Source organism: Oncorhynchus clarkii, chromosome 18 (genome assembly GCF_045791955.1).
Source record: "Oncorhynchus clarkii lewisi isolate Uvic-CL-2024 chromosome 18, UVic_Ocla_1.0, whole genome shotgun sequence".
Classification (NCBI taxonomy): domain Eukaryota; kingdom Metazoa; phylum Chordata; class Actinopteri; order Salmoniformes; family Salmonidae; genus Oncorhynchus; species Oncorhynchus clarkii.
This window is the reverse complement of record NC_092164.1, coordinates 33,290,548-33,303,466: the sequence shown is the minus strand read 5'-3', so window position 1 is coordinate 33,303,466 and position 12,919 is coordinate 33,290,548. Positions and strand designations below refer to the sequence as shown.

The 12,919-nt window shown below is 41.1% G+C and overlaps 1 protein-coding gene across 7 annotated transcripts in view; it reads right to left on the bottom strand.

Moving 5' to 3' along the window:
- LOC139373350 (plectin a) overlaps positions 1 to 12,919 on the bottom strand; it is a 178,610-nt gene that overhangs the window by 84,257 nt on the left and 81,434 nt on the right. The window lies entirely within an intron of this gene.

Below are 12,919 nucleotides of genomic sequence, written 5' to 3'. Positions count from 1 at the left end.
CATGTATACAGGCAAGAGAGTCGATCTAGCTATATTTTCAGATATTATATATGTATCAAATTTTGGAAAAGTAAATTCATTGCAAGTGTATTGTTAGCTAGCTAGCTAATGTTAGATGGCTGGCTCGCTAGCTAACGTTACGTGTATGATCTGTGTAGTAATATTAATCGTATCTCAGAGCTGCATTTGCATTGCTAGTTATAGCCTAATGTTAGCTAGCTAGCTAACATCAAACCTGTTTTTTTAGCTATCTGCAGATTCATGCAAGGTAGTAATGTTATGAGTTGGGATTATGGTTCATTGTTTAGCTAGCTAGCTACATGTCTAAACAAAAGACTCCACTATGCAAGTAACCATTTCACTGTACCGTTTACACTTTCTGTATCCTCTACATGTAACAAATAAACTGTGATTTTATTTTATATAATACAGTGGCTTGCGAAAGTATTCACCCCCTTGGCATTTTTCCAATTCTGTTGCCTTATAACATGGAATTAACATGGATTTTGGGGGGGGTTTGTATCAGTTGATTTACACAAAATGCCTACCACTTTGAAGATACAAAATAATTTTTGATTGTGAAACAAACAAGAAATAAGAAAGAAAACTTGAGCATGTATAACTATTCACCCCCCCAAAGTCAATACATTGTAGACCCACCTTTTGCAGCAATTACAGCTGCAAGTCTCTTGGGGTATGTCTCTATAAGCTTGGCACATCTAGCCACTGGGATTTTTGCCCATTCTTCAAGGCAACACTGCTCCAGCTCCTTCAAGTTGGATGGGTTCCACTGGTGTACAGCAATCTTTAAGTCATACCACAGATTCTCAATTGGATTCAGTTCTGGGCTTTGGCTAGGCCATTCCAAGACATTTAAATGTTTCCCCTTAAACTACTTGAGTGTTTAACTTCTGTCCCATCGCCCCAACCCGTGCTCGAACCAGGGATTCTCTGCACACAGACAACAGTCACCCACGAAGCATCGTTACCCTTCGCGCCACAAAAGCCGCGCCCCTTGCAGAGCAAGGGGAACCATTACTTCAAGGTCTCATAGCGAGTGACGTCAGCCATATTCTTTCCATTTTTTAATAATGGATTTAATGGTGCTCCGTGGGATGCTCAAAGTTTCTGGTATTTTTTTATAACCCTGCTGCTTGCTTGGTGGTGCCCCTTGCTTAGTGGTGTTGCAGACTCTGTGGGCTTTCAGAACAGGTGTATACAGTGCCTTGCGAAAGTATTCGGCCCCCTTGAACTTTGCGACCTTTTGCCACATTTCAGGCTTCAAACATAAAGATATAAAACTGTATTTTTTTGTGAAGAATCAACAACAAGTGGGACACAATCATGAAGTGGAACGACATTTATTGGATATTTCAAACTTTTTTAACAAATCAAAAACTGAAAAATTGGGCGTGCAAAATTATTCAGCCCCCTTAAGTTAATACTTTGTAGCGCCACCTTTTGCTGCGATTACAGCTGTAAATTGCTTGGGGTATGTCTCTATCAGTTTTGCACATCGAGAGACTGACATTTTTTCCCATTCCTCCTTGCAAAACAGCTCGAGCTCAGTGAGGTTGGATGGAGAGCATTTGTGAACAGCAGTTTTCAGTTCTTTCCACAGATTCTCGATTGGATTCAGGTCTGGACTTTGACTTGGCCATTCTAACACCTGGATATGTTTATTTTTGAACCATTCAATTGTAGATTTTGCTTTATGTTTTGGATCATTGTCTTGTTGGAAGACAAATCTCCGTCCCAGCCTCAGGTCTTTTGCAGACTCCATCAGGTTTTCTTCCAGAATGGTCCTGCATTTGGCTCCATCCATCTTCCGATCAATTTTAACCATCTTCCCTGTCCCTGCTGAAGAAAAGCAGGCCCAAACCATGATGCTGCCACCACCATGTTTGACAGTGGGGATGGTGTGTTCAGGGTGATGAGCTGTGTTGCTTTTATGCCAAACATAACGTTTTGCATTGTTGCCAAAAAGTTCAATTTTGGTTTCATCTGACCAGAGCACCTTCTTCCACATGTTTGGTGTGTCTCCCAGGTGGCTTGTGGCAAACTTTAAACAACACTTTTTATGGATATCTTTAAGAAATGGCTTTCTTCTTGCCACTCTTCCATAAAGGCCAGATTTGTGCAATATACGACTGATTGTTGTCTTATGGACAGAGTCTCCCACCTCAGCTGTAGATCTCTGCAGTTCATCCAGAGTGATCATGGGCCTCTTGGCTGCATCTCTGATCAGTCTTCTCCTTGTATGAGCTGAAAGTTTAGAGGGACGGCCAGGTCTTGGTAGATTTGCAGTGGTCTGATACTCCTTCCATTTCAATATTATCGCTTGCACAGTGCTCCTTGGGATGTTTAAAGCTTGGGAAATCTTTTTGTATCCAAATCCGGCTTTAAACTTCTTCACAACATTATCTCGGACCTGCCTGGTGTGTTCCTTGTTCTTCATGATGCTCTCTGCGCTTTTAACGGACCTCTGAGACTATCACAGTGCAGGTGCATTTATACGGAGACTTGATTACACACAGGTGGATTGTATTTATCATCATTAGTCATTTAGGTCAACATTGGATCATTCAGAGATCCTCACTGAACTTCTGGAGAGAGTTTGCTGCACTGAAAGTAAAGGGGCTGAATAATTTTGCACGCCCAATTTTTCAGTTTTTGATTTGTTAAAAAAGTTTAAAATATCCAATAAATGTCGTTCCACTTCATGATTGTGTCCCACTTGTTGTTGATTCTTCACAAAAAATACAGTTTTATATCTTTATGTTTGAAGCCTGAAATGTGGCAAAAGGTCGCAAAGTTCAAGGGGGCCGAATACCTTTGCAAGGCACTGTATATACTGAGATCATATGACAGATCATGTGGACACTTAGATTGCACAGAGGTGGACATTATTTAACTAATTATGTCACTTCTGAAGGTAATTGGTTGCACCAGATCTTATTTAGGGAGTTCATAGCAAAGGGGGGGATACATATGCATGCACCACTTTTCCATTTTTTATTTTATTTTTGAAACTTTATTTTTTTGATGTTGTTAAAAACCATTTAAATTACAGGTTGGAATAGGAAAAACGTAAAGGGGGTTGAATACTTTTACAAGGCACTGTATGTGTTTACCAGAGACGGTAATGTGAAGAACAACATGACCTGCACCAAAGTCAAATTAGAATATAACTTTAGGCAAACGAGACAGTGTCAAAGTTTAGAATGCCCTGATTTTATTTTGTCACACTCACATCCATAAGCTATTTTCTGTAATTGGCTCGCCATCAAACTTGTAAATAATGATGTTGTTGTGAGTTTATTTTCCTGCAATAATGAATACAAATGAGCTAAAGTGAAGACATTGTCAGCTACTGTATATGATATGGTCATTAATTGAACTGGCTAGCTAGCTAACTTAACGTAAGCTAGCTAGCTAAAAAGCTATAAATAAACCAAAACATTGTTTAGAAAGTTGCTTTTAGTTGCCTGGTTTGATAGATTGACATATACTTAATACATTTATTTTTTAAATACACCAGTTATGCTATTTTGGACCACCAGGCTGCTGATGTCATGCAGCCTGTCGTTTTTGTGTTCATACTTTTTCATAACGACAAGTTTGATGACGGACGACAATAAAATGTTCATTCTAACGGCGACAACTGTCGATAGACGTATTATAAACCAGCCTTTGGTCTTGAAATCTTTGGTTTAGTACATGTGAATCCTTAAAGAGATGGGTGGGGCTAAGGCTTAAGAGGGTGTGAACGTAGGTGTACCAAACATTGAAGGGCCATTTTCTCAAAAGTGGGGTAACAAGTTTACCAACTTTCAAAGCAGAATTACTTTCCCATTGTTCCTCCTGCAGTTTATGATATACAATTTTCTAGCTCTGAGTTTCTACTTTTATCCAACGAAAAAAACACAATTTGAAATGTTGCTACATAAGACCGAATTGAGCCGGTCGAGTACAATTTTGGATGCAGTCACTGGCTCGCTTACTGTGACGGCTAGCAATTACCCATACTGCCCCTGCATAGGAGTGCGACAGGTGGCATCCCAAATGGCACTCTTTTCCCTATATAGTGTACTACTTTTGACCAGAGCCCTATGGCAGTGCTGGAAAAAGTACCCAACTGTCATTCTTGAGTAAAAGTAAATATACTTTAAAAGAAAATTATTCAAATAAAAGTAAAAGTCACCCAGTAAAAGTCTAAAAGTATTTGGTTTAAAATGTACTTAATTGTCAAAAGTAAAAGCATAAATAATTTAAAATTCCTTATATTAAACAAACCAGACGGCACCATATTCTTGTTTAGAAAATGTACGGAAAGCCAGGGGCACACTCCAACATTCAGACATAATTTACAAACTAAATGTGTTTAGTGACTCCGCCAGACTAGGGGCAGTATGGATGACCAAGGATGTTTGGTTGATAAGTGCGTGAATTTGACTATTTTCCTATCCTGCTAAGCATTAAAAGTACTTTTGGGTGTCAAGGAAAATGTACGAAGTAAAAAGTACAATATTTTCATAAGGAATGTAATGAAGTAAAAGTAGCCAAAAATATACATGGAAAAGTAATGTACAGATACCCCAAAAAACGACTTAATAATTTAAAGTATTTTTTACTTACCTTTTTCTCAAAAGTATCGCTAACACTAAATGACCTGAAGGTTCTGCGCAATCACGTTCTGCACATGTCTTTCTTTACCTCTACCTTACGCACACATTTTTGTGGTCCTCTTCTCAATCAGTTTAATGGGGATATGCATTTGGGCAAATATACGGTAACAGAATGACACAGACTCCGTGTCAAACAAAAACCATTAACTGCAAAGTTAAATGAACCAAACAAGTCTGTGCATATGTACTACCTTTAACAATTTCATAAAAACACATTTACTCGAAGAACAACGCAGGTGTAAGGTTTGGTAACAGAACGGCAGTAAAATCTCCCTCAGTTTTTATTAGATCTCATTGTTCCAAAAACTCTGTTTAAATGTCTACTCCAAATTAAGTTTTAATGATGTCTTCAGAAAGAATGGGCTGTCAGCTGACACCTTGAGTTTGAAAAAAAAAAATATTTTGGTTATTGAACTACTGTAAGTGAATTGGATTGGACCCGGTATCAGAATGATTGAAACAGAATGACACCATGGGTCCCTGATCTGTACTATACATAATTATGAATGTCATTCTCTTCATGGTGATGTATCCTGAATAGGTACACAAAAGGCTCTAGAGATCATCATACTACCAACAAACTATCTGCTGATAAGCAACTGCTTACTAAGGTTACGGTTAGGGTTAGGTTTAGAATAAGGGTTAAGGTTAGAGTTCGGGTTACAGTAATGTTATACTATGCTTTTATATTTCGGTTCTGTTATGCACAATAGCCTACTATCATTACGTGATCTTGCAGAAATTGATTCAGCTTTGATCTAACTTTATTAAACGATCACCATTCGCCAGAGTAGCCTGTTCCCTAAGAGTAGAGCAGACTGTGTGTAAAGTAGAGAATAAACACATGTGCAGAATGTGATCTGCACATGCGCTAAAGCTTTGGGACCTTTAGCACCAGAGATACTTTTGAGAAAAAGGTCAGGGAAAAGTGGGAGCCGCAGCCACTCTGGATAGAGAATAGGGTGCCATTTGGGACGCACACACTGCCCCTCATTGGGAAAAAAACAGGACAGGGAGTAGCCACTCAGAGGAGTTCATCCGGCTCACACCCCCTGGATTTAGCCAGCTCTGGGGGAACCTGATCCCTGGCAGAACCAGACTGTGTGAGTGGGAGGAGCCTGCCCTACAGCTCTTGGTCTTACCATAAAGTCTGTGCTACAACTCTGCTTCACAGTTAATACTTATTGTCAAGATAAATCAGCAAATCCAAATAGATGGAACGTAGGCTGTGTGTCGTTGGCTGGCAATTTATAGACCACAAATCTCAACTTTCACTAGTGAAACTAGTTTACCACATAATCGCATCAAAAACAAATGGAATCTAGCTAAATACATAATATGACTAAAAGTATGTGGACACCTTGGGTTGTACCGTGGCGGAGATCTTTGTGGGCTATACTCGGCCTTGTCTCAGGATGGTAAGTAGGTGGTTGAAGATATCCCTCTAGTGGTGTGGGGGCTGTGCTTTGGCAAAGTGGGTGGGGTTTTATCCTTCCTGTTTGGCCCTGTCCGGGTGTGTCATCGGATTGGGCCATAGTGTTTCCTGACCCCTCCTGTCTCAGCCTCCAGTATTTATGCTGCAGTAGTTTATGTGTCGGGGGGCGAGGGTCAGTTTGTTATATCTGGAGTACTTCTCCTGTCCTATCCGGTGTCCTGTGTGAATTTAAGTATGCCCTCTCTAATTCTCTCTTTCTCTCTCTCTCTCGGAGGACCTGAGCCCTAGGACCATGCCTCAGGACTACCTGGCCATGCTGCTGCTCCAGTTTCAACTGTTCTGCCTGTGATTGTTATTATTTGACCATGCTGGTCATTTATGAACATTTGAACATCTTGGCCATGTTCTGTTATAATCTCCACCCGGCACAGCCAGAAGAGGACTGGCCACCCCACATAGCCTGGTTCCTCTCTAGGTTTCTAGGTTTTGGCCTTTCTAGGGAGTTTTTCCTAGCCACCATGCTTCTACACCTGCATTGCTTGAAGTTTGGGGTTTTAGACTGGGTGTCTGTACAGCACTGAGATATCAGCTGATGTACGAAGGGATATATAAATCAATTTGATTTGATTTGACCTGCTCGTCGAACATCTCATTCCAAAATCATTGGCATTCATTTGGAGTTGGCCCTTCGTTGCTGCTATAACAGCCTCCACTCTTCTGGGAAGGCTAGTGGAACTAGATGTTGGAACATTGTTGTGGGTACTTGCTTCCAATCAGCCACAAGAGCATTACTGAGGTCGGGCACTAATGTTGGGCGATTAGGTCAGGCTCGCAGTCACGTTCGATGGGGTTGAGGTCAAGGTTCTGTGCAGGCCAGTCAAGTTCTTCCACACCCATCTCAACAAACCATTGTTGCCACACAGTTGGGAGCACCGAATCGTCTACAATGTAATTGTATGTCGTAGCGTTAAGATTTCCCTTCACTGGAACTAAGGGGCCTAGCCGGAACCATGAAAAACAGCTCCAGACCATTATTCCTCCTCCACCAAACTTTACAGTTGGCACTATGCATTGGGGCAGGTAGCGTTCTCCTGGCATCCGCCAAACCCAGATTTGTCCGTCGGACTGCCAGACGGTGAAATGTGATTCATCACTCCAGGGAACACGTTTCCACTGCTCCAGAGTCCAATGGAGGTGAGCTTTATTCCATATGACGCTTGGCATTGCGCATTGTGATCTTAGGCTTGTGTGCGGCTGCTCAGTCATGGAAACACATTTCATGGAGCTCCCGACTAACACTTCTTGTGCTAACGTTGCTTCGAGAGGTAGTTTTGAACTCGGTAGTGAGTGTTGCAACCAAGGACAGACAATTTAAAGGTGCTACGCGCTTCAGCGGTCCCGTTCTGTGAACTTGTGAGGCCTACCACTTTGCAGCTGAACAGTTGTTGCTCCTTGACGTTTCCTCTTCACAAACACAGCACTTACAGTTGACCTGGGCAGCACTAGCAGGGCAGACATTTGACGAACTGACTTGTTGGAAAGGTGGCATTCTATGACTGTGCCACGTTGAAAGTCACTGAGCTCTTCTGTAAGGCCATTCTACTGGCAATGTTTGTCTATGGAGATTTTATGGTTGTGTGCTCAATATTATACACCTGTCAGCAAAGGGTGTGGATGAAATAGCCAAATCCACAAATTTGAAGGGGTGTCCACCTACTTTTGTATATATATTGTAGCTTAAATGTGAACCATATGCTACAGGTTTATCACAAAGAGATGGAATGCCACTACTGTTATGTGATACACTAGCAGCATTAGATCCCAGCTTTAGCAATGCAAACGTAATGCTGACACCTCTTGGTAAGAATACTGTACTGTACCTGTAGTTAAAACGTCCTACCTTGGCCCTGTTGAATCAGATCTTCCATGAAGGATCTACCATAATCAATCTTCATAATAGCTAATACAAAAATATATATATTCACAATACAACAACTGAGAGAAAATGATACCACTAGCTACTAGAGTCTAGTCTCTGTGTGCATTTACTCTTTATACACTCGTCCCCCTACTGTTAGAATTGAATGTCTCCAGCAGCAACAGCCTGAGCTGAAACAGGGAGTTGAGGTCAGATTAAAAGGTGGCTGCCACATGTTCCCATCTGAACTCCATCGTGTAGGAGCTGAGGCTTCGCCCAATTTAGCAGGTGTTCACTAATTGGACTCACATTTCCCAATATCTTTTTATTTTTACCTTTATTTATACAGGTTTTTTTCTGATTGAGATAATATCTCTTTTCCAAGAGAGACCTGGTCCAATACAATCTTGCTGAGTCATTCTTGCTGAGTCATTTATCAGCCTGCAGAGAATGGAAAGTTCTCAGGGGGGCTGAAACAGGCCATGTGGAGGAAGGATCCACAGGCCAGGACTGAAACAAACAAAAAACAGTCACCTTACTTTTCTCACTTAATAAACACAACTACTTGAGTATCCATAAACATGAATGTACAATATGTCATGTTTTTCACTTGAATGTTTTGTTCTCTATTTATCAATGTAATATCCATGCATTTCAGTGTCTAGGACAACTATGTGGGTATTATTACAACTTTATCCATACTGTACACAGATGGGGAGTAGAGCTGTTACCCAGCAGATGGCAGCAGCAAGTCCAGCGAGTTTTACAGCTCGTGGACGCTGGGTGTGAGTGTGGACGTGTCGTGTGTGGATGCATATTGATGCAGTTGCCCCATGCAATTGCCTTTTTTTCTTCTGAACTACATTTTAACAACAATGCATTAATTGTCCTATAAATGCATTGTAACATATAATTGTCACTACTTGCAGGATTCACACACAGGATCATCGGGTTCAGGTGAGTGCCTCGTTTATTGTGTGGCAACAAAGCAAACAACGTAGGTGTAAAGCAAACAGCGTAGGTGATCAAGTTAGAAGTGACAATTCTCCAGCTCTGTATTTGCCTTAATCATAAAGAAAAAAGGCGTTCAATTACACAATGCAATTGTATAGTTTTAATCTTGTGATTCTATGCGCAGGCTCATATTTCTTCTGCCTCGCGCGTGCCGCTTAAAGGAAACATTGCTCAACACCATCATCAACACCATCATCCCAGACACCCGGGACCCACTCCAATGTGCATTACTGCCCAAAAAGATTCACAGATGATGCAATTTCTATTGCACATTGCCCTTTTCCACCTGGACAAAAGGAACACCTACGTGAGAATGCTGTTCATTGGTGTTGAACAGCTCAGCGTTCAACACCATAGTGCCCTACAAGCTCATCACTAAGCTCAGGACCCTGGGACTAAACACCTCCCTCTGCAACTGGATCCTAGACTTCCTGATGGGCCGCCCCCAGGTGGTGAGGGTAGGTAACAACACATCTGCCACGCTGACCCTCAACACGGGGGCCCCTCAGGGGAGCGTGCTTATTCTCTTCCTGTACTCCCTGATCACCCATGACTGCGTGGCCGCGCACGTCTCAAACAAAATAATTAAGTTTGCCGACGACACGATGGTGGCAGGCCTGATCACCGACGATGGTGCCAGGACAACAACCCCTCTCTCAATGTCAACTAGACAACGGAGCTGATCGTGGACTACAGGAAACGGAGGTCCAAACACGCCCACATCCACATCGATGGGGCTGTAGTGGGGCGGGTTGAGAGCTTCAACTTCATCGGTGTCCACATCACTAAGGACCTATCATGGTCCAAACACACCAACACAGTCGTGAAGAGGGCACGACAATGCCTCTTTCCCCCTCAAGAAGCTGAAAGGTTTTGGCATGGGCTCTCAGATCCTCAAAAAGTTAGACCGCTGCACCATTGAGAGCATCTTGACTGGCTTTATCACCGCTTGGTATGGAAACTGCTCAACAAAGGGTTGAGCCCCCTGTCATCCAGGACCTCTATACTACACGACCGGTACCGGATCGCCAAGTCTGGGACCAAAAAGCTCCCGAACAGCTTCTACCCCCAAGCCATAAGACTGCTGAATAGTTCATCAAATGGATACCTGGACAATTTGCATTGACCACCTTTTTTTTTTTGCACTGGCTTTATGCACACTCACTGGACTCACACAAAGACACACTTTCACACTCTTCACATACGCTGCTGCTACTCTGTTTATTATCTATACTGGTTGCCTAGTCACTTTACCCCTACCTACATGTACATATTACCTCAACTACCAACACTGCTGCTACTCTGTTTATTATCTATACTGGTTGCCTAGTCACTTTACCCCTACCTACATGTACATATTACCTACCCTACTACCAACACTGCTGTTTCTCTGTTTATTATCTATCCTGATTGACTAGTCACTTTACCCCTACCTACATGTACATATTACCTCAATTACCCCAACTACCTCGTACCCTTGCACATTGGCTCGGTACCAGTATTCCTTGTATATAGCAACGTTATTATTATTTTATTGTGCTACTATGTCCTTTTTTCCCTTATTTGCACATTTTCCGTACTTTTTAACTCTGCATTATTGGGAAAGGGCTTGTAAGTAAGCATTTCACGTTAAATAGCACTGCAAATAGTACTGCTGGATTGAAAAGTCATAGTCAAATCAAAAATATAACACTTTTAGCAAAAAAAAAATGTAAATCTTTAATTTACAATCTGTAGAAACTATGAGATTATAAAGGTTCAGAAATTTTATGAAACAGCACAGTTAAAAATATATCGGCAAATAGAAATCAAAACGGTATGCTCTTCAGAAATAGATTGGAAGAAAGAAAACTATTGATAAATTACATTGTGTCCGTAAAAAGTTTGGGGTCACTTAGAAATGTCCTTGCTTATGAAAGAACATTTAAAAAAAATCTCCATTAAAATGATGTCAAATTGATCAGAAATACAGTGCAGACATTGTTAATGTTGTAAATTACTATTGTAGCTGGAAATGGCTGATTTCTATGGAATATCTACATAGGCTTACAGAGGCCCATTATCAGCAACCATCACGCCTGTGTCCAAATGGCACATTGTGTTAGCTAAGGGCTAATTGACTATTAGAAAACCCTTTTGCAATTATGTTAGCACAGCTGAAAACTGTTGTTCTGATTAAAGAAGCAATAAAACTGTCCTTCTTTAGACTACTTGAGTATCTGGGGCATCAGCATTTGTGGGTTCGATTATAGGCTCAAAATAGCCAGAAACAAAGACATTTCTTCTGAAACTTGTCAGTCTATTCTTGTTCTGAGAAATGAAGAATATTCATTGCGAGAAATTGCCAAGAAACTGAAGATCTCATACAATGCTGTGTGCTACTCTCTTCACAGAACAGCACAAACTGCCTCTAACCAGAATAGAAAGAGGAGTGGGAGGCCCTGGTGCACAACTGAGCAAGAGGACAAGTACATTGGGGCATAGGCACGCACAGAGGGGCATAGGCACGCACAGTACAGTACAGGGTCAGCCCTCAGCACACTGCTCCAATCCTTATTTGAACACAGCTGGCAACAAAAACAGCACCAAAGCCACACTGGCTAATTATCTAATGTAAGGATACTGAGCTTCGTGCAAACCCTTCACAGACTGTGTGGTTTTTACCTACTAGTCTGATAATAGTGTCTAATAATCAGTGGTGTTTTCAGTGGATCTTTTCAACTAGGAGTGAATGTTGTGGTGTGTGGTTTTATCCTTGTGTGTTTTAAATATGTATTTCTCCAGCATTTTGGCAGTCCTCTGTACAATGGCACATCATTTCACACAGTGAAAACAAATACACAAAATATTATTCAAATCATGCAACAGGTCAGGCATATAACATTGAAAAATTAAATGCAACATATACACTACCAGTCAAAGACATCAACACTATGAAATAACACATATGGAATCATGTAGTAACCAAAAAAAGTGTTAAACAAAAATCTAAATATATTTTATATTTGAGATACTTCAAATAGCCACCCTTTGCCCCAATGACAACTTTGCACACTTGGCATTCTCTCAATGTGCTTCACCTGGAATGCTTTTACAACAGTATTGAAGGAATTCCCACATATGCTGAGAACTTGTTGGCTGATTTTCCTTCACTCTGTGGTCCGACTCATCCCAAACCATCTCAATTTGGTTGAGGTCGGGTGATTGTGGAGGCCAGGTCATCTGAAACAGCACTCCATCACTCTCCTTATTGGTCAAATAGCCCTTACACAGTCTGGAGATGTGTTGGGTCATTGTCCTGTTGAAAAACAAATTATAGTCCCACTAAGCCCAAACCAGATAGGATGGCGTATCGCTGCAGAATGCTGTGGTAGCCATGCTGGTTACGTGTGCCTTATATTCTAAATAAATCACAGACAGTGTCACTAGCAAAACCACCTCCACACCACACCTTCATGTCTTAAAGTAATGATGGACTGTCGTCTCTCTTTGCTTATTTGAAGATGTTCTTGCCATACTATGAACTTGGTCTTTTACCAAATAGGGCTATCTTCTGTATACCACCCCAACCTTGTCACAACACAACTGATTGGCTCAAACACATTAAGATGGAAAGAAATCCACAAATTAACTTTTAACAAGGCACACCTGTTAATTGAAATGCATTCCATTTCATGACCACCTCATGAATCCTACAGAGAAGCTGTCATCAAGACAAAGGGTGGCTATTTGAAGAATCTCAAATATAAAATATATTTGGAACACTTTTTTGGTTACTACATGATTCCATTTGTTATTTCATAGTTTTGATGTCTTCACTATTATTCTACAATGTAGAATAATAGTAAAAATAATGGAAAACCT